The sequence below is a fragment of the Camellia sinensis genome, chromosome 15 (genome assembly GCF_055761805.1).
Source record: "Camellia sinensis isolate YWXY chromosome 15, ASM5576180v1, whole genome shotgun sequence".
Classification (NCBI taxonomy): domain Eukaryota; kingdom Viridiplantae; phylum Streptophyta; class Magnoliopsida; order Ericales; family Theaceae; genus Camellia; species Camellia sinensis.
The window spans coordinates 106876337-106899001 of NC_138975.1; the positions used below are offsets into that span (position 1 = coordinate 106876337).

Here is a 22665-nt window from a genome sequence, read left to right on the forward strand (position 1 = left end):
TAGTCGCCGAATGAAAAACAAAAATTTATTTTTAGCGGCTAAAAAATATTTTAGTCGTTGTATAGTTAATTTTGGCTACTAAAATTATTTAGTTGATAAATAAAAAACAAAAATTTATTTTGTAACTTTGACAACCAAAAGTTTGGTCGTCAAAAATTATTTTTAGCCACTAAAAAAATGTTTAGTCGCCAAATAACTAAAATATTTGGAGGGAGCTTTTTAAATTTTGAAAAGATTTATAAATTAATTCACGACCAAAATATTTAGTTGTGAATAGTGTAAAATGACCAATATATATTTCGCACATATATTTATGTATTCGCACATCTAGATACACACCATCTCTCTCTCACTCTCTGTCGGGAGAGCAACACACAAAGTATCATTTTTTCTTTAATAAACCACACTTACTAGAGTAAAGTCACACAAATCCAAACCACGGTCAAACCACTTCCTTCACCACCACCGAAGTATCGGCAACACACTACAAGAAATTGTATTTTTGGCAACTACTTTTGGAAACGATGTCAATTTTTCATAGCCAAAAGTATATTTTTGGAGACACAGTGATCAATTTTGTCGGTAAAAGTAGATCTTTAACTACGCAATATACTATCGTCGCTAAAAAAATATAACAGTCACCCAATGCCAAAATTATTAGTTGGCACAAAAATTTCGAAACTTTTAGCGACAAGGGTTATTTTTTGGCAACACAATAAGCGTTGCTATTAGTTTGTTTACTTTTGGCGACAATAAGTTAACGTGGGCAAAGAGTTAAATATTTAGTGACGACAAAATTATATGTTGGCAAAACTTTTGTCAGTGAAACAAGATGGTTTCATGACTTGCGTTTTTATTAAAACTTTATAAAAGAGTTTGGATTCTCTCAAATTGTCCATCTAAATGTGTTTAAAACATACAGTTACCGACATTCGATTTTCTTGATTTTTTTTTCTTGAATATTCTAGTCAATAAGTTATAAAAAGTGAATGGTTTGGATTGCCAAAATCGGTTTCAAAATGAGCTCACATAATTCAAAATTGACATAACCAAATTAAGAGAATTGAAACTTTTTCCAAAGTTGAGGTGGTGGTCATGTTTAGTTTGATTGCTTAAACTTGACTTAAATTTATTTTTTAAAGACTAAAACTTAGTTTCGTGAAAATTTTTTAAAAATCAAAACTATCATACTTGTCAATTTTATATAATTTTACGAAGAGTATGATCAGCTTATTTGGTTTGGATTTTTAGTATGCAATTTTCAGAAAATTAACTTTTTTTGTTTTCTATGTCTTTTGTTCTCACTAAATTTTTTGAATATTTTAAGCATATTTTTAATTTTTAGATACACCAAATATAAATGCACTTTAAAAGTATAATATTTGTGGGGAAAAAAAATCTTTAGAAAATTTAGTAAATACTATATATATATATATATATGAGAATTCAGTACATTTTTCGTATTCGTGTATATTTATTGATTTTTAAAAAAAATTTGGACAAATATATTACTTTTTAGATACATCTAAAAATATTACTTAAAATTTGAAAAATACACTAAAAATTAAAAAAATACAAAAAATAAAAAACTCAATTTCAAAAAATTGAATCCAAAAAATTAAAACTAAGCAATTTTTAAAAATTTAAAAATACATTTTTTTAAAAGAAAATCAACCAAGACCTCAATTTTTACCTCCCTCCCAAATTTCCTAATGTTCGAATTTCCCTCACCGTCCGTAGTTCTCCCCACCTTCACGCAACTCATCTCTTCTCTTCTTCCGTCACCACCGCCGATGAGCATGGCTTCTCGTCATCACCGGCCTCTCCATAATAATTGGTGTGTATATTGTTCTTTTTTCTCTCTCTCAGTAAACCCTAACGTTTATATATATATATATATATATATATATATATTCCCTTTTCCTTATATTTGCCCTACACAAACACTGATCGGTCACTTCGCTCACTCTATCTCTCTCTCTCACAGTAATACGACTGGTATGAATCTTGAAGGTACTCTCTTCGATTTCTTCTTTCGAATTTTAGCCCCTATTCTCTAATCAATTTCTGGCTTTATTTTTTATTTTTTTTGAATTTTTCTCTATACCAGTTTTTATCGATTGATGCAATCTGTTCCTTCTTTGTTTTTTCAGAATTCATGTTCAATTTGATGTGTTGTTAAATTACATATTTTTTTTATGTTTAGCTCTTTTTTTCGTTGGATTTTGCAGAGGTTCGAGTATGGATCTGTAGTGATTGAGCTCTGAGATTAAGTTGATTAATCACTTTTCTATAGTTTTAATTTGCTGTGCTTTTTTTTTTTCTTTCTTTCTTACTTTCTTTCTTTCTTTCTATTGTAGTTCATTTTTTTTTTGTTGCTAAGAAAAGGAAATAAGAAAATTCAATGAGATTTCGTATTTTCTGTAGTTTTTCACTAGAAGAGTTAGCTGAATTACGTCTCCTACCTTTTAAATCAAGCCAATTCCAACCCCCTGCATCTATAAACCTTACACTTCAAGAGCTGTAGTTATGTGTACTTTTGCACTGAGCTTAGGAAGATCTCATAGACTGATTTTGTTAGACAGAAAAGTATGGAGAAGAACTATTTTGACAGTATAATATCTACCAAGAGTCCACTTTTTACTCAAGTTTAATCTTAATGATTGTAAATACTCTTTTCTATCATACTGATAGAATTTCATTATTTACTTATATTAAATTATTTTTTTTTTCCGTACAAGATGTGCCTCACTTCGGTGAAGCCTGCTCCTTGCCTTGCACCTTGAGCCTAGGCCCCAGGAGACCTTGGCGCTTTGGTGCGCCTATCGCCTTTAATAACACTAGTTTGGTGCTTTTAGCTTGACTCTAAAACAGAGCCAGCAGGGTTTAAGGCCTTAAGCATTGTAAAGCATAACACCTTAAGCTTGAAAACAGGCGTTTTAAGGACATAATTGTGAAATAGCCATAGAAATACTTGAGAATCATCATCATCATCATCATCTTCTTCTTCTTCTTCTTCTTCTTCTTCTTCTTCTTCTTCTATTATTATTATTATTATTATTATTATTATTATTATTATTTAGTTGGGAGAGGCTTCTGATGATAAACCATATGACTTCAACCAACAAGGAATTATGATAGCTATGAAATCTAAGGGCTTTTACAAGTGTTTTTGAAATGGTGGATTTTGCTGGGCAAGCTAGCAAGGGGATTGAGTTACTGATATGATATTGATGTTGATCTTACAATTTTTTTTAAACAAGTATTCTGTTTTCTAAAATATATTTTAGATTTTAAGATCTTTGATGGTGCCTAATGATAGAATTCATTGTAGCGATCTCAATTTCGATCCTTCTTTCATATTTTGCCACTTCGACTGGGCAGGTCGGGGATCGAGCTGCCTGATCAACTCGCAGGGGTCCAAGGACTGCACCCCTTGGCAGGTTCGAGGGTAGCGTCCTGACGGGGCCAAGGGGCAACAACCTCGAAGCAAAATGCAAAATGCATTCAAAGTTGCTTGTCCGTTCGAGCGGGAGAGCAAGCCGCATGTGTGGATTTCAGGGGAGAGCAACTTGCACACTGTTAAAAAGGCAAGTGAGGGAGCGAGGTGCGGTGGGTTGGTGAGCTCCGAATTTTTTTCCCTTTTTTTCTCTCTTTGGGCTAAAGTTGAATCACTTTTGTATATCTCTCTCTCTAAAAAAATTTCCTCTCCATTCTCTCTACATTTTCTACCAAAAACCTCACAAGATCTTTGATTTCTTCAAATCCTTTGGGATTTGGACCTAAGTCCTTCATCAAACTTGGTTAGCTCCTCGAGGGCTTCGCTGTGTGCGGTGAAGATCGTGTTTCGACGTCGTTGATTTTGGGGTTTCATCTCTACTCTTCTTCAATACTTGAGGTAGGAATTTTCTTAGAATTATATATATATTTTTTTGCAAGATCTATATGATTTTCAAAATCATCTTTCGATAGCTTTGAAAATTGATTATTGATTCGACAAGTTGAGCGATTTTGAAAGTGGGTTTGTCTCTTGTTCTTTTAAAATGATCTTATGGGTATTGATCTTCGTTGATTGAAGAAAATATGATTTTGAAAAGTTTTCTTTCAAAAGATTTGAGTTGTATAATTTTGGTGAGAAAACATAGAATTTGGGGATTTTTTTTTAAGAGACTGAAAATCCATGAATGATATTGCTATATTTATTTTGTGTGTCAAAATAAATAGATGTTTGGAAATTTTCTTATTTATATTTATATAAATAATGAATTTCAAGGAATATAAGAATTATTGTTCATTTTGGAAATTATTGTTCAAAACGTTGAAATAGTCTTGAAATGACTCATTGTTGAGGATACTTGAGAAAAGGAAATTGTGTTATTCCTTGGATGATGAATTGGAATAAAAGTATTTATATTCATCTTGTGTTATTGGCATATCAATTCATTTGATTACATTAAACTTTGAAAGTTGATTTGAAAACTTACATTGAGAAAAGAATGTTGAGAAACAAGTTTTCATGAAATGGTTTTAGGATAAATACATTGGTAAGTCTTGATAGGTGGTGTAGATGATATTGAATAAGTTGGCTTGAGAGTTCGGGGTGAAAGACCGAAAATCCGCGCGAGTAGGTGTCGAGTCTTCCGGTTAATACCGGTAAAAATGACAAATTGGTAGTACTTGTATAGTCTACTTGCAGACACCGACCTAGGGATTACCCGAGTCGTATTTACCGCTCATGAAATGAATTGTTAAGTTTTGAAGAATTGAAATTGCATGACATCATTGAGCATGATGGTTTTTAAAGATGAAGATGTGATTTTCTTTCCAAAGGGCATAGCATGACATATACATTTCATCTCTTGAGACTTGCATGAAATGTATATACTTTGTTAAGGATTTTCTACTGGGCTTTATGCTCACCCTATGAGATTTTTGTGCAGGAAAAGATGTTGTGATGCCGCCTAACTAAAGGTGAGGAAATGTGTGTTGGGAGTACGAAACTCTCATTTTGCTGTAACTCTGTGTGTAAGTTAATGGCTGTTTGTGTGTGGATTTGAATACCGTTTTGTGTAACCAGGCTCAAGCCTTGAAAACTTGTAAACCTTTGAGGGTATTTATTTGTTTATTTACTTGTTGTTGGATTAATGTATTGTTACATGAAGAATTCTTGTATCATGTAATGTAAGTTTGGAGATTTATATTCGATTTTCCTTGAAAGAGCCATGATTGTTGTATTATCATTTGGGCTAGAAATTTGGGGCGTTACAACTTGGTATCAGAGCTACCGGGTTTGAATACTTGGAGCTCATGGGAAGTGGTTGTTTAACCACAATGGGTTCATTTAGCATGTCTAGGAAGTGTTATGCATTTTGTGATTATGTGATAACATACTTATGTGACTATATGGGTATGGGATTGGACTTTTGGGATGTTGTTTGCGCCTGTTAAATTCCTTGAGGTCTCATTAGAATGGTACTTGATCAATACTCGTTCTACTAAGAATTCTTGGTTTTTGGTGGGACGGATTTCATCGTAAAAGAATATTCCGTATGTGTTTACATGACTAAGTGCTTATGTGGAGTGAAATTGAATTGTGTATATGGTAAAGAAATATATGGAATTGTTATAGTTGAATGTGTGAGTCAAGTTACGAGCACATATGAGTTAATGTGCTAAATTATTTCTCTTGTGTCCTTTATTAGGATGTTAGGAATGGGTCAAGTCCACTGTGGTAGAGGCGGAAGGCATGGTAGGGCTCGCCGAGGTATGCATGAGGTACCGGTCCATAGGGTTCCGGTGCAAGAAGAAGTGTTCGGCCAAGCTAATGTGGCCAAGCTAATGTGGCCGAGCAGGTGGGACAAGCAGGTCAAACCGCAATGGGCCCCCTAGCTCGAGAAATGGCAGGGGCTTTAAGAGAGTCTATGAACTTGTTGAGGGTGGAGAATCAAGCCCGAGAGAACACTGCGAAGTCAAGGGCAAGTTTCCTTACTAGAAAGTTCTTGCAGGCCAAACCAGTCGAGTTCCATGATGGCCTCGAGCTCAAGAAAGCGAACGAGTGGCTCGAACAAACTGTGAAGATATTTAAAATGCTTCACATCAAAGATAGTGAACTAAGAGTGACTCTAGCGAGTTACTACCTTAAGGGAAACGTGGGTCAATGGTGGAAATATGCCAAGAGTAAAGTGGAGCCGACATGGGATGCCTTTGCGGTTACTTTCCAAGATAAGTACATACCCCCACTGCTAGGAGAGATTGAGGCAAGAGTTTAAAGACCTCAAACAACTCGACATGCCCGTGGCCGAGTTTGAGGAAGTCTTCTCTAGTTTGTCCAGATTTGCACCAAAGTTGGTGGCAACAAAAGAGCGTCGTTGTATTGAATTTGAAAAGAAATTGAAAATAAAAATTATGTTCAAACTTGTCGGAAATATGATTCGGGAATATGACCGTCTTGTGGAAACAGCGACACACGTAGAAATTTCCATACAAGCCGAGGAGGAGAGACTTCGGAGTTCGAGGTCTAGGGGCCAAGAGTCTCAAAGAGACTATAGGAAGAACAAGAAGAGCAGGAACACCTATCCATCCCAGTCCTAACCACAGCAATCTAGATCCACTTTTCCTTTACCTAGTGCGGGTCCGAGAAAAAGTGCATCGAGTAGCTTCTCGTGTTTCAAGTATGGCCAACCACATCACAAAGCCTTCTCATGCCCACAGAAGGGAGGAAGGCAGTTAATATTAGCACCACCTAACCGATCTCAAAGTCAGTCTCAGTCTCAGAATAAAGGTCAAGGGTTTAATTGTTATTAGTGTGGTCGGCCGGGCATATGAAGAGAACTTGCCTACAGTTGGAAGGCACATCTGGCGCATCTGGGTCGAGCTAGACTCAGAGCCACCAGCAGACTCAATCAGTCCAAGCTTCGTGAGTTAATCAGGGAGCCATTTCGGCTCAGTCAGTACAACAGGCCTATGCTCCGAGAGGGGAACAAGTTAATCAGGGGCCACAGAGGCGTGTGTATGCTGTTACCGTGCTAGAGTAGTTACCAGAATCTTCAGTTGTGAGAGGTATTTTTGTTGTGCGCAATTCTTTGGCTAATGTATTGATAGACATGCGTGCGTCTCATTCATTTATATCTACTGCATTTGTTTTTGCATTGGGGTTAGAGGTAGCACGGTTAGTGCCTCCACTCAGAGTAGAGTCACCTGTTAAGGGTACAGTTGATTTAGACCGGGGTTGTCGTGATTGTTAAATAGAAGTTGCCGGGCATCGACTTCCGTTTGCTTTTGAGTTGCTAGATATGTCAAGTTTTGATGTCATTTTGGGCATGGATTAGTTATGTTTTTATCAAGCTATGATTGATTGTTACCGTCAGAGAGTTATAGTGTGCACTTCAGGTGGTGATCGTTTCTATTTTCTAGGGAACCGAGTTGATAGAGCCTTGTCGCCAGTTGTTGACCCTCGTAGTAGGATCAAGCTTAGTGGCCTTCTTGCAACTCTCTTGGATAGTGAGAGAGACGAGGCTCGTGTTGAGTTACCAAGGGTAGTTTGTGAATACCCGGATGTCTTTTCAAAAGATCTTACTAGTTTACCATCTCATCGGGAGATCGAGTTCTCCATTGAATTAGTGCCTGGCACGGCACCAATTTCCCTGTCACCGTATAGATTTGCACCCGTCGAATTGCATGAGTTAAAGATTCAACTCCAAGAACTTTTAGACAAGGGCTTCATTCACCTTAGTATATCACCTTGAGGAGCGCCGGCTCTCTTTCTGAAGAAGAAAGATGGGTCATTGTGGTTGTGTATTGATTACCGCAAGTTGAATAGAGTTACAATTAAAAACAAGTAACCCTACCCAGAATATATGATTTGTTTGACCAATTTAGAGGGTCTCGTTGCTTCTCAAAAATAGATTTGAGGTCGGGGTACCATCAGTTGAGAGTCCGGGAGAAGGACATTCAGAAAATGGCCTTTTGTCCTTGTTATGGCCACTATAAATTCCTTGTAATGCCTTTTGGGTTGACCAATGCACCGGCTTCCTTTATAGATTTGATGAACAAAATTTTTTAGGAATACTTAGACCGTTTTGTGGTCGTCTTTGTGGACGACATCTTGATTTATTCAACCTCTAAAAAAGAACACGAGACTCACTTACAGGTAATGTTGGGTTTACTTAGTAAGCACCAATTGTTTGCTAAATTTGAAAAATATGAGTTTTGGTTAACGGAGGTGAAGTTTTTAAGGCATGTAGTGTCTTGAGAGGGAGTAACTGTGGACTCCTCAAAGATAGATGTTGTACAAGATTGGGAACAACCCAAGAATATTTTTGAGATCCGGAGTTTCTTGGGATTAGCGGGGTATTATCGACGTTTTGTAAGGGACTTTTGTAGACTAGCTGCACCTTTGACTAGGTTGACTAGAAAGGGTATCAAATTTGTGTGGAGTGAGGCTTGTGAAAAGTCATTCCAAGAGCTTAAGACTAGATTGACTACCGCACCGGTTTTGATAATTCCGGAAAGGGATTTAAATTACACTATCTATTGTGATGTGTCCGGGGATGGACTTGGTTGTGTCTTGATGCAAGAGGGAAAAGTTGTGGCCTACGGTTCACGATAATTGAAAACTCACAAGAAGAATTATCCCACCCATGATCTAGAATTAGCAGCGGTAATTTTTGCTTTGAAAACTTGGAGGCATTACTTGTACAGTGAGAAGTTTGAAGTCTTCTCTGATCATAAGAGTCAAAAGTATTTGTTTTCTCAAAAAGACTTGAATTTACGACAACGAAGGTGGATGGAATTTATGGAGGATTATGACTTTGAGTTACACTATCATCTGAGGAAGGCCAATGTGGTAGCCGATGCTTTGAGTCGAAAATCTGTGAGTAGTTTGGCAAGTGTGGCCATTTAGGAATGGGATATGCTAGATGTTATTGGCAAAGTTTGATTTGCACTTGGGTGAGTCTGCAAAGAATGCTACCTTGTTTACTTTGAATGCTCAACCTACCTTGGCTAGTAAGGTCATAGAGGCACAACGAGGAGACCGTGATGTGGAATCAATCCGTGTTAAGATTTCCAATGAGAAGGAAGGCTTGAGCGTTCACTCGGATCTAAGTGTACGGTACCTAGACAGTTTTTTTGTACCAGAATCTTGTAGAGAGGAAGTAATTCGGGAGTTCCATCACTCACGCCTTGCGGTACACCCAGGAGGCACTAAAATGTATCATGATCTTAGTCGTTAGTTTTAGTGGAGGGGTATGAAATGGGATGTCGCTTTATTTGTATTGAAGTGCCTTACTTGTCAACAAATGAAGATCGAACACCAAAGACCAGCGGGTTTGTTACAACCCTTACCGATAGCCGAGTGGAAGTGGGAGCGTGTTACCATGGATTTTGTAGTTGGGCTTCCTAGAACACAACGAGGCAATGATGCCATTTGGGTGATTATTGATAGGTTTTCTAAGTCTACACATTTCATTCCGATATGCACTAGCGACTCAGTTGAACGTTTGGCAGAGTTGTACATTAGAGAGATAGTTCAACTTCTTGGAGTCCCTGTGACTACTGTGTCAGATAGGGATCCTCGTTTTACTGCCTGGTTATGGCAAAGCCTTCAAGAAGCGTTGGGAACTAAGTTGACTCTTAGCACTGCTTATTATTCTCAAACCGATGGACAGTCAGAACATACCATTCAGATTTTAGAGGACATGCTTAGAGCTTGTGTCCTTGATTTTAAGGGGCCTTGGGAAAGGCACTTACCATTGATTGAGTTTACTTACAACAATAGGTACCAAGCTAGTATTGGGATGGAACCATTTGAGGCCTTGTATGGCTGACCTTGCAGATCACCGGTTTATTAGGCCAAAGTGGGTGATGCACCGTTACTAGGTCCAAATATTGTTAGGGAGACAACTGAGAAAGTTGTTCTCATTCGGGAGAGGTTAGCTACAGCCCAAAGCCGACAAAAGAGTTATGCCGATAAGAGGAGATGACCTTTATCTTTTGAAGTTGGTGACCATGTGTTTCTAAAAATCTCACCAAGATGGGGTTCGATGAGATTTGGTAAGAGTGGTAAATTATCTCTAAGGTTCATTGGGCTTTTTGAGATCTTAGAGCGAATTGGGGAAGTAGCATACTGGTTTGCTTTATTGCCACAACTTTCGGGAGTTCACAACATATTTCATGTATCTATGCTGAGGAAGTATGAACCCGACCTTTCTCATGTTCTTGATTGGGTTGACTTGGAGGTAAATGAGGATGCCTCTTACAAAGAATTATTGGTTCAAATATTAGATACCCGGGAGCAAGTGCTATGGGACAAAACTATACCGTTGGTAAAGGTGTTGTGGAGACACCATAGGGTTGAAGAAGCGACGTAGGAACGGGAGGCGGAAGTCCGCTCCAAATATCCAGGGTTGTTTGAAAAAGCTTAAGTTGCTTTTCTTTGTAATATTCCCTAGTGTTGAGGAAACATATTTAAAGTTGTAAACCATATATTGATATGTGCGTTGTTGTTTTAAGCATAAGGTTGTTGAGAGTTACCATTACTTTTTAAGAAATTTCATGTTTATACGTATTTGGGAGGTTGTTGTTAATGAGATAACCATGGTGAAAATGGTGGAATTTGGTTAAGAGTTAGTATTGTGATTTGAAAATGAAATAGTGTGGCTTTGATCGCTTGAAACCCCTTTGTTTGGGTAGTTTGATTTGAAATTTCGGGGACGAAATTCTTTAAAAGGGGAAGGTTTTAGCAATCTCGGTTTCGATCCTTCTTTCATGTTTTGCCACTTCGACTGGGTAGGTCAGGGATCGAGCTGCCGGGTTAGCTCGTGGGGGTCCAAGGGACAGCACCCCTTGGCCGGTCCGAGGGCAGCGCCCTGGTGGGGTCGAGGGGCAGCGCCCCCGAAACAAAAATGCAAAATGCATTCGAAGTTGCTTGTCCGCTTGAGTGGGAGAGCAAGCTGCATGTGGGGATTTCAAAGAAGAGCAGCTTGCACACTACTAAAAAGGCAGGTGCGGGAGTGAGGTGCGGTGGGTTGGTGAGATCCAAATTTTTTTCCTTTTTCTTCTCTATTTGAGCTAAAGTTGAATCACTTTTGTATATCTCTCTCTCTAAAAACATTTCCTTTCCATTCTCTCTACATTTCTTACAAAAAACCTCACAAGATCTTTGATTTCTTCAAATCCTTTGGGATTTGGACCTAAGTTCTTTATCAAAGTTGGTTAGCTCCTCGGGGGTTCATTGTGTGCGGTGAAGATCGTGTTTTGATGTCGTTGATTTTGGGATTTCATCTCTACTCTTCTTCAATACTTGAGGTAGGGATTTCTTAGAGTTATATATATATATATATTTTTGCAAGATCTATATGATTTTTGAAATCATCTTTCGATAGCTTAGACAATTGATTATTGGTTCAAGAAGTTGAGCGATTTTGAAGTGGGTTTGTCTCTTGTTCTTTTTAAATGATCTTATGGGTTTTGATCTTCGTTGATTAAAGCAAAGATGATTTTGGAAAGTTTTCTTTCAAAAGATTTGAGTTGTAAGCTATCGAAATGACAAGGTGGATTTTTGTGAGAAAACCTAGAATTTGGGGATTTTTGTGAGAAAATGTCTCTTGTATAGTTTTTGTCTCTTGCTATAGTTTTTGTCTCTTGTAGAGAAAATGTCTCTTGCTATCGAAATGACAATGTCTCTTGTATAGTTTTTGTGAGAAAACTTAGAATTTGGGGATTTTTTTTTAAGAGACTGAAAATCCATGAATGATATTGTTATGTTTATTTTGTGTGTCAAAATAAATGGATGTTTGGAAAATTTCTTATTTATATTTGTATAAATGATGAATTTCAAGGAATATGAGAATTATTGTTCATTTTGAAAATTATTGTTCAAAACGTTGAAATAGTCTTGAAATGACTAATTGTTGAGGATACTTGAGAAGAGGAAATTGTGTTATTCCTTGGATGATGAATTGGAATAAAAGTATTTATATTCATCTTGTGTTATTGGCATATCAATTCATTTGATTACATTAAATTTTGAAAGTTGATTTGAAAACTTGCATTGAGAAAAGAATGTTGAGAAACAATTTTTCATGGAATGGTTTTGGGGTAAATATGTTGGTAAGTCTTGATAGGTAGTGTAGATGATATTGAATAAATTGGCCTGAGAGTCCGGGGTGAAAGACTAAAAACTCGCGCGGATAGGTGTCGAGCCTCCGGTTAATACCGGTAAAAATGACAAATCGGTATTACTTGTATAGTCTACTTGCAGACACCGACCTAGGGATTACCCGAGTCGTATTTACCGCTCATGAAATGAATTGTTAAGTTTTGAAGAATTGAAATTGCATGACATCATTGAGCATGATGGTTTTCAAAAATGAAGATGTGATTTCTTTCCAAAGGGCATAGCATGACATGTGCATTTCATCTCTTGAAACTTGTATAAAATGTATATACCTTGTTAAGGATTTCCTACTAGGTTATATGCTCACCTTACGGGATTTTTGTGCAGGAAAAGATGTGGTGATGCCGCCTAACGAAAGACGAGGAAATGTATGTTGAGAGTACGAGACTCTCATTTTGCTGTGACTCTGTTTGTAAGCCAAGGGCTGTATGTGTGTGGATTTGAATAACCGTTTTGTGTAACTAGGCTCAAGCCTTAGAAACTTGTAAACCCTTATGGGGTATTTATTTGTTTATTTATTTGTTGTTGGATTAATGTATTGTTGCATGAAAAACTATTATATCATGTAATGTAAGTTTGGAGATTTATTTTCGATTTTTCTTGAAGGAGCCATGATTGTTATATTATCAGTTGGGCTAGAAATTTGGAGCGTTACATTCATTCTCTTGAGATGTTGCTTAGATTTTGTTAACAAGCTTTCTTCATCATCTTTGTCATTTTCATCATAATCAATGTGGTGGTGGAAGTTATTGTAATATCATTATTATTATTATAATTGGTGTGGTGTTGTGTTGTGGTTGTGGTGTTGAGGGTGTCAATAAAAATCATAAGAATTCAAGATTGATGAATTATGATAGCTATGATATCTGAGGACATGTTTTGCACTAATAATGTGAAGCTTATAACCTGCTTTTCTTGGAGGTTGGTGACTTGATATGCAATTGTGGTTTTACTAACCTTCTATTCTTAGCTTGATGAAGAAAAAAAAACCCATTTTTTATGTCATAATTCAATGAAATCAAATTCTTTTTTTGGTGTTCTCAAGGTTTTTTTTCATCAATATCTTGAAGCACCCCAACCATCTTTTATTTTGTATTATCATTTTACTTATTTACATATTGTTTCTGTTTTGGTGGTTTATGCAGATTTGTTGGAGGAAAGTATTACTACACACAAACCCTAAAAAGGATACATATAGTATGCACTCAAAATTTCAGTCACAATTGTTTATGGGTTGCCCAAAGAAGCAGTTTAAAGGTATCTATCCATCACTGGTCTTTATGAATAGTTTTCACTTCTGTGGGTATGTGTGATGATCTAGAATTTTTTTTTAAAAAATAATAAATTTTAGTCAGTGCAGAATTTAAAATTGAGTTGTGAGTGTTCGGACCATAATTTGAGAAAAAAAAAAAGAAAAGATAGAAAGATCAGGATCAAGATGTGTGGGGCGTTGGAATATATTCTTTAGAGAGAAAAAGCTGGAACAAGAGTGAGTGGGAAGGGTTTTGTTTAAGATATCTCTCTATGGTCACTCATTGACTTGCACCACTATTAATGATAAACATAACATAACTCAAGTGGCTAAGCCTATCATTTTACTCTCTCCCTCTTTATCCACATCCTCCAATCCTTCCACAATCGGCTCCTCCGTTGTAACGCCCCAAATTTCTAGCTCAAATGATAATACAACAATTATGGCTCTTTTAAGGAAAACCAAGTATAAATCTCCAAACTTACATTACATGATACAACAGTTCTTCATGCAACAATACATTAATCCAACAACAAGTAAATAAACAAATAAATACCCCCAAGGTTTTACAAGTTTCCAAGGCTTGAGCTTGGTTATACAAAACGGTTATTCAAACCCACACACATATAGCCCTTGGCTTACACACAGAGTCACAGCAAAATGAGAGTCTCGTACTCTCAACACACATTTCCTCGCCTTTAATTAGGCGACATCACCACATCTTTTCCTGCACAAAAATCCCGTAGGGTGAGTATAAAGCCCAATAGGAAATCATTAACAAAGTATATACATTTTATACAAGTCTTAAGAGATGAAATGCACATGCCATGCTATGCCCCTTTTTGAAGATAAATCACATTTTCATCTTTTGAAAACCATTATGCTCAATGATGTCATACAATTTCAATTGTTCGAAACTTAACAATTTATTTCAAGGGCAGTAAATACGACTCTGGTAATCCCTAGGTCGATGTCTGCAAGTAGACTATAAAAGTATTACCAAATTGTCATTTTTACCGCGGAAAGCTTGACACCTATCTGCACAGGTTTTCGGTCTTTCACCTCGAACTCTCAGGCCACCTTATTCAATATCATCTACACCATCTATCTAGACTTATCAACGTATTTACCCCAAAACCATTCCATGAAAACTTGTTTCTCAACATTCTTTTCTCAATGCAAGTTTTCAAATCAACTTCAAAGTTTAATGTAATCAAATGAATTGATATGCCAATAACACAAGATGAATATAAATACTTTTATTCCAATTCATCATCCAAGGAATAACACAATCCCCTCTTCTCAAGTATCCTCAACAATTAGTCATTTCAAGACTATTTCAACATTTTAAATAATAATTTCCAAAATGAACAATAATTCTCATGTTCCCTGAAATTCATCATTTATATAAATATAAATAAGAAATTTTCCAAAGATCCATTTATTTTGACACACAAAATAAATATAAAAATATCATTTATGAATTTTCAGTCTCTAAAAAAAAATCTCCAAATTCTAGGTTTTCTCACCAAAACTATACAACTCAAATCTTTTGAAACAAAACTTTCCAAAATCATCTTTTTTTTCAATCAACGAAGATTAAAACCTATAAGATCATTTTAAAAGAACAAGAGACAAACCCACTTTCAAAATCGCTCAACTTCTTGAATCAACAATCAATTTTCAAAACTATCTAAAGATGATTTCAAAAATCATATAGATCTTATAGAAATATATATATAACTCTAAGAAAATCCCTACATCAAGTTTAGAAGAAGAAATGAGATGAAACCTTCAAAATCAACGGTGTCGAAACTCAATCTTCACCACACACAACGAAGCCCTCGAGATGATAACCAACTTTGGTGAAGAACTTAGGTCTAAATCCCAATGGATTTGGAGAAATCAAAAAGAGAAGATGACTTCTAGAGAGAGAAGCTCCCGATCTAGAATTCTGGAGAGTTTTAAAGAGAGAGAGAGGACTGAAAAAGTGATCTGAAATATCATATTCACGAACTGATATAACATGGTCCGCTCGAGCATGGAAAGTCCCGCTCGAGCGTTAAACACACTAACCCAGTACTTTTGCAGACAGGTCAAACTTCTTAAACCAAACATTCTCCGCTCAAGCGCATAAACGGCCGCTCAAGCGGACAAGCAACTTTGAATGCATTTTCCATTTTTTCTTCGGGGGTGCTGCCCCTCGACCTCGCCAAGGGGCGCTACCCCCTGGAACCCCCACGAACTGATCGAAAAACTCGATCCCCGACCGACCTAGTCAAAGTGGCAAAACATGAAAGAAGGATCGAAACCGGGATCGCTACATCTGTAATCCCCAGCATTAACAAGCTTCAAGTCATCTTCGCTTCTCACATCAGCGGTGCCTTAAAGTCTAAACTAGTCGTTAGCAACATTTGATTTTCTTTTTTTGAATATTTCGACTGTTGGTTCGTTGGAGTAGAGCAGAGAGACGTAGGAGATGAAGACATAGAAGAAGGTTGAGCAGGAAGAGGAGGCGATGAAGAGAGGAGAGCTGTTGTTCTGTGGCGCTATGCTTCGGAGTGCCATTGGCGGCCGCAACATTGGAAACTTCGTCTCTCTAGCTTGACTTCGGCCTCTCGTTAGTGCCAACTTTTGTTTGGTCGTGTCGAGTTGTGCATCTTTTCACTGTGTGGCATTGGATTTTGATGGACATTGCTATACTTGGGGGTGCAATGAGAAGGGGCAACTAGGCCATGGAGATACAATGCAGCGTGATATGCCAGTTGTTGTTTCAAAACTTTCGCAGTATATAGTCGTTGGAGCTGCAGTTGGAAGGAGCCACACTGTGTTGGTAACTAAATATGGACTCTCTTTCTCCTTTGGCTGGGACAAACATGGGCAGTTGGGCACAGGTTCATCAAAGAATGAAGTTGAATCATCTCCTGTACACAATCTTGTTTCTGGTGTCAGAACTGCTACTTGTGGGGCTGATTTTTCAGTGTGGTTAACTTCTGTTTAAGGAGCTTCTATTCTGACTTCTGGTCTTCCACAATATGGTCAACTTGGGCATGGAACAGACAATGAGTTCTTGGGGCCAAAGTGAAGAGTTTGGTGAGAGCAACATTTTGATCAGTGGAGATCAAAATTCGACAAAAATCAAAAATTTGGATTTTTTCTTGTTTCCTCTTCTAGCTTGAGGTAGGTATTTTTCCTACACTTCTTTATGCACTTTTACTTGATTTTAGGGAGTTTAGAGTTGTATATTATTTAATTAGAATTTTTTTAAAAAAATTATGATTTATTTGCTTAAAAGAGAAATTTTGAGAAAAATAAAAAGTTGATGCCCAAATTGCGAAAGTGTAAACTTGGAATATGTTCGTAAGGTTATGAAAGAGTTATGTTTTAAATTTGAACAAAAACGGATTTTGATTCGATTGATTTTGAAATTTTTACCGGTTTGCGACCAAAAGATCATTTTTAAAGAAAACAAAGGAATTATGTTTAACTTTTGGGGGTTTTTATCAAAATAGGATGTCATAGTTGAATAATGCTTGGAGAATGAGTTTGGAAAGAAAATGATGTTTTCTTGGGCATTAATGGTATTATTTTTGCTTAATGTATCTATTGGAATAAAATCAACACGGTTAGAAATGGACTTTGAGAGGTTACTAGACGTGATTGTGATATGAAAAATAGTGTAGTTGTTCATATTTAATGAGATGTGGAATAGATTGTATTTATTGAAATTTTTGGAATTTAATTGTTTAAATATCTGTTTAGAAATATCTATTAAGGCTATCGGTAGGGGATAGCCATGATTGTTGTAGAAAGGCATGAGACTTAGGTAAATTGAACCACATTTCTCATTTGTTGCATTGGACATTGCATTACATTCATTTCATTGGAAATGTATCTGTTTTTGAGAAATGTTTGTAAATGTATCTGTTTGCGAAAAGATGAATACATGGTGAATCTGGGTAGGGGGTGCGAAATCGCGCGGTTAGTGTCGAGCCTTCCAGTTTATTAATAAAAATGATAGTGGTAGTACATTAAGGCCTACTTGCAGACACTCACCTAAAGATTCACAGAACCTGTATTCATGTAATAGATATGGTTTAAAATGGAAATGATTTTATATCTGTTGTTACATCTCAATATTGCATGCTTTATAAAAAGAGAGATAAATTGTTTTATCATGAGCATGACATGAGCATACTCCTCTTTAGTCTTGTCATGATTCATATATGTTGTGTAGTATATCTCTACTGGGATGTGGCTCACCTTATAAGGGAAACCATTTCAGGTACAGGTGCTATACCTCCGCCCAGGCATTGACTTGGGAGGACTCGAGCTGAGGCTTCATTTTTGTTTTATTGTTATTTGTTGAATGTAAGCCCAGGACTGTATTTGCGTTGAATTGAAATTCTATTTTGTGTAACCAAGAATGTTCTTGGATAAATTTGTAAGCCTGTAGCGTACTTATTATCTGTTTGGCTTCCATTTCATACTTGTTGTAAAATGTATGCTTGGGATTGGAACTGGGGCATTGAGATGTGAATAGCATGTATTTGGTATTTGGGATTTAATGGAAATGGATGTATAGAATAGTTAGCTATATATATATATATATATGTGTGTGTGTGTGTGTGTCTATCAAGTGGGTTTTGTAGTATAAATAGGTATACCCTGTCCAATTTTCGTGGCGTTACAGTATGTCAATGTCATGTACCCTTTTTTTTTCTTTTTTTCTTTTTTTCTTTTTTAATTCACATCTGTTTGATGGTGTGCAAAGGCTTTTGATGAATTCCATCTTCAAAGCATTGACTGGTCACTCATGAGTAATTATACCAAGGCTTTCCTTAGTCATTTTGTTTCTATGGTGCCCCCAACTATTAGACTTACTCATGCTTCCTCCAGTTTGAACTCTTTCTAAACAATAAAGCGAATTCTAGTCTTCTAGTCAGATCATGCACGTACGGAACACAATTTGTTGTATCACTGATTCACTATACTTGGTTCTCTTGTTTTATATGTGGTTGCATTGTTAACGAAGGTGTATGGATATTGTAGTGTCGTGTAGATATATTTCTTAGTGTTAGAATAATGGTTATGTGCTGGCCATTCAGCATCGACTTAGATAAATCACAAATACTGAATGATAATTTATTTTCACTTGGCTGTGAGAGTAGTTTATTTTCTGCAATTTTCATTTGAAATGCAGCATAGAAAGCTAAGTCTGTCTAAATTGCATCTGATAATTTTTCTTGTATCCATTCTTGATTTGAGGATGCTTCATGTTGCAATAATTTGTCATTTTGGTCTTAAAAAAATAACTTTTATATTTAAAAAATATCAAAAACAAATATATATATATATATATATATATATTCAAATAATAGGTGGAAATTGCAAAAAAAAAAAAAAAACATTGTTCCGATCAACCGGCTGGACGACTGGCCAAACGTCCGGGAGGATGTCCGGACGGACCTTCAGGTAGACCAAAAAATTCAAAAGCTTTCTAGTTTACCAAACATGTTTTGAAATGTGTTTTGGAATTATATTTTGAAAACTATAATCGAACAGAGGGTTGGAATATGATCGTGAAATCATGATTTGAGACCCAAACCAAACAAATATATAGACACTTTAAATGATATTTAGCATATGTTGGAGAATGCTCACTCGATTGTTCACATATCTAACATTCTGTGATTAAATCTCCTATTTCATTTTTGTTTCATGTGTTAATCTTGTCCTGAATTCCTATGGATTTTGCAATTTGATTGTTCAGACCGTTTGAATTTTATGCCTCCAATCTAATGCTTTTAAATGTTTCTAGGTAAGTGTGTTAGTAAGAGAGATGAGGGATCTTAGAGATGAGAGCATCGAGGACTTGCTCAAATTCTTCAGGGACGAAGTTGCTGTATTTCGTTAAGGGTGTGCTTGTATAGAAGAAGGATACTGATGAGACAATCAACATCATATCTCATTACAATTTATTACCCGTATTCCTTTATTTCTTTGGTTCCTCATTTTAATCTCATTATGCTCATCTTCTGTTTTATATTTATTTAAACAGTTGTTTACATACGTTCTCATAATTGTAACTCGGAAGTTATTAAACACATCATTTAATTGTTAATGTTTAGTCTCGAATCTATCCCATATCTCTTTATGGTGTTTTCGTGTGTGCAATGCACATATTCGTGTTGAAGTTGAGATATCAAGTAGACCAGATTGTATTGAATGGATTTGATGGATTATTATGAATTACAGATTTATTTTGTTAGATGTTGGCGCAAACATTTCTTTCGGCAACCAAACTTTTTGGTCATGAAATGTCACAATTGGTGACCAAAAATTTTTGGTCATGAAATGTCACAATTGGCGACCAAATTTTTTGGTCGTGGAATGTGACAATTGGCGACCAAACATTTTGGTCGTAGAATGTGACAATTGGCGACTAACATGTTTGGTCGAGAAAATATCACTTTTTGCGGCCAAAGTATTTTCAAATCCAACTTTTTCCCAACTAACAAAAGTTTTAGTCGCTAATTATTTTTGCTGACGCTCAATTGGCGACCAAAGTGGCGACCAAAAAAATTAGTCGCAGATAACTTTTGCTGACTAAAAATAATTTTTACCGACTAAATTTTTAGTCGGCAAAAGTGCGATTTCTTGTAGTGAGAACAAATAATTTTCTTTTAATAATGATATATTTGTATTATATTAAGCCTATGATTTTATTTATCAACACAATATTTATGTAATATGTCTCACAACTTGTGTATATTTCTAATATAGCACAAAAAACTAAGCTGAAACATTAAATAATAATATAAGATTGGAAGAATAAATAAACATTATAATATTGCTCATTCTGTCTTTTTCTTTTTAAAATTTTGTCCCTCAATAGTCAAATCTATATTGATTATCCTAACAACAACACAGAATGGCATTAGACCTTTCCATGATACCTTCTAAGAAAGCACATATATTTTCAATCTATATTAAACTGTGTTATTTTAATTGCCATGATCTGTATTCTTGGAAGGATAGACATCTAATATTTTATATGTTTCTGCAATTTTTAAATAGCACCATTTTTCAAAACTTTTCATGGACATTTAAAGGCCCATAAAAAAAATGGAGGCATTTAAAAAAAAAAAAAAAATCATAAAAATGATTTTAAAAAATTAAAAAAGCCTAAAAAATGACTTAAAAGCACTTGACAAACCACATAATATAACCCCCACAATATATTATTCTCATTTAAAGAAATTATCCCATTTATTCACACTAGTAAATACACACTATAATTCAAAAAGTATCTGTTGTGTAGAATGATGTTGAATAAAGTAAGATCCATGATGAATGGTTTAGCACAATAATTCCTTTCTTGTTTGAATCAACAAAAGAGCTGAGACTTTACTACCATATTTGACAAGGGTCATGCTACAGACCCCTAGTGGGGTGACCCCCACTAACAACCCAGTGAGGTGTCACCCCCCATTGGCTGAAAACAAAAACAAAAAAAAAAAAAATTTTTGGGCCAATGAAAAACGACCTCCAGTGACCCCCACTGAGGGTGTTAGGCATTTTTCATTTGAGAAAGCCTAAAACTAAATTTATTTTTGTGTTTAATTTATGTATTCATAACAAAACTATTGTGCAATTAAAAGAAGTTTCATTCATGGACACGTACTTGGAATATCGTTTGTTGATGAGGTGATATCCTGAAGAATTAAGCCTCTGAGTTCTATTAAAGAATTAATGACAACTTTGGCTTGAGATATATGTCCATTATCGATGATTAATGATGCAGCTAATCTCTGGCTAGATGTGCCCATGCAAATGCCTACAAGCTTTGCTACAGTTATCAATTATTTTACTAACCGTTCATATGCTAGTAATTGGTAGAATAATTGATAATTTAGTTTGTATCCCTATCTTTTTTGAATGCCAAGAACATTAACTTAGCTTTCGATGACATAATGTCTTGGCATTTATTGACTTTTAACTTTCCTCGACACGGATGAGCTTGAAATTGATTCTTTTTAATGAATTTTTAACTTTTTTAGTTTTTTAAAAAGTAAACGTGTTTAGGAATTTGCTATAATTTTTTATGAGTGGATGATTGATCTAATTTTTGAATTTTTTAATCGATGACAAATTGACATTTTAAATTTCTGATTTATTGACTAATATAGCCAAAAGTAATTTTTTATCTACATCCTTAACACCACATTAGGAATTTAGGTGATTTTATTTAAGTCCTTAAATCCCTTAAACATATTGCTTTGTGTCACAGTAATATGCTGTCCAACCCTCATAATGAAGATTGAAGGTTCGAGCCTCGCATGTAGTGTTGGGGGTGATTTTCTTTCCCTTTTTGAGAGAAGGGCATTATCTGTATACACAAAAGTATATTAAAATTTAAAAATAAAATTAAAAAAAAAAAAGAGAAAGAGAGAGAGAGAAAAAAAAATAATATTTCATTATTTAGTGTATATAAGCCTAACACGAGCTATTATGATTACATATGACAAAATTACTCAACCCAATTATATTTGTTCCAATTTGATTTTAATATAAAAAAAAAAAAAAGTTTTGGAGAGCACTGATAAGGTAGCGTAAAGTATTAGGGTAGGTTGGTCAAAACCATCAACATTAGAGTAAAGTACGAAATCATATTATTAAAATAGTTGAGTTTAAAGTAAAAAGTTTGCACGTGAAACTCGAAAAAATCCAACCCGTTGCCATCCCTAATTATGATAGACCTATGAGCCAAGTCTTAGATTGGGTTTCGAAAAGCCCACTAGATTAAATTGATGGGCTAGCCATAGGCCTTATCCTTTTTTTTTTTTTTTATTACAGGAAAATCCTTTCACTCCCCTGTAGGTACAAAGTAGCATCCCTTGTAGAGATCACAAAAGTGTCATGTTGTTCGTTCCAAGCAAAAGACTATAATTTTAGAACTTGTCCTGACTCCTCAAAATAAATTTCGCTTAAGTCAAAATTCACACAATAGGAAAACATTGAACCCATGGGCCCTATCCCTTTCACTTAACCCAAGATACATATTTGGCTCATGAGACCTTGGCTTCTTTTGAGAGTCCGAGATTGTAAAAATTATGTACATTATATTAGTAATAGTAATATTATTTTAAAATATAAAAAGATACATGTATTTGTCCTCCAAAATTTGAAATTGCCTGTAAATAGGTACTTACAAGGAATCAAATGTAAATAA

The 22665-nt window shown here is 35.6% G+C and overlaps 1 protein-coding gene across 1 annotated transcript in view; it reads left to right on the forward strand.

Annotated features, from left to right (window-relative positions):
- LOC114318326 (protein IQ-DOMAIN 31) overlaps positions 1-22665 on the forward strand; it is a 180485-nt gene that overhangs the window by 124160 nt on the left and 33660 nt on the right. The gene's annotated exons all lie outside the window — the stretch shown is intronic.